This window comes from Phalaenopsis equestris, unplaced genomic scaffold (assembly GCF_001263595.1).
Source record: "Phalaenopsis equestris unplaced genomic scaffold, ASM126359v1 Scaffold200385, whole genome shotgun sequence".
Taxonomy (NCBI): Eukaryota; Viridiplantae; Streptophyta; class Magnoliopsida; order Asparagales; family Orchidaceae; genus Phalaenopsis; species Phalaenopsis equestris.
In genome coordinates this window covers 249,909-250,695 of record NW_018220213.1, presented here as the reverse complement: position 1 = coordinate 250,695, position 787 = coordinate 249,909, and positions in this window count along the sequence as shown.

Here is a 787-nt window from a genome sequence, read left to right as displayed (position 1 = left end):
AAAACTCAAAATTTATATATAAAAGCAAAGTCATACAAACTACAACAAGTAAATAACACTTATCTCTAACTCCTCCCCAAGCAAACTCCTCAAAGTTCCTCTGAATCTCTTCCTTTCTTTACAGCACACAGAATTCTTCTTCGAAGCGGAAAGAAGGAAGAAATCTCTCACTTTCTCTCCACTCTTACGATCTCTCGAAGAGTTCCTCACAATCTAACGCTAAATTAGACTCTCTACACACTACTGGAACCTCTCTAACACTTGCAACTCCCTCCACCAGAGCCTCCAGAGCCTCCAATTTTTGGCCAATGTCTTCTTTTAAAGTTGTAGAAGATTTTTCCCAAGAGTTGCCTAAGCATCCCTCCAAAAATCATCCACATTCAATGCAACTTTTGAAATAACCGCTGATCTTGCCATCAGCGGCGTCGAGGGTGCCATCAGTGGGTCTTCTAAATTATTTGATCTGTAATCTCGAAAAAATCTTGTCGTCGGCGCCCTAGTTCAATTCTTCACATTTTCATCCTTTTTGCTCCAAATTCTCTCCTTTTTTCATCGTTTTGCTCCAATGACCATAATTCATTATACGTGCAACAAAACATCAAAAATACCTTTCTTTAAAGTGCAATATCATCAAAAACAGTGTAAAATAGGTATGAAAATCTCAACATATTTTGCTTTGGTCAAAATCCCCCAAACATAACTATTACTTGTCCTCAAGTAATTTTAGTACTATATAAAAGTTATGATCTATTGCAGTAAAGTTTTAATTCAGAAATACTATAAGTTT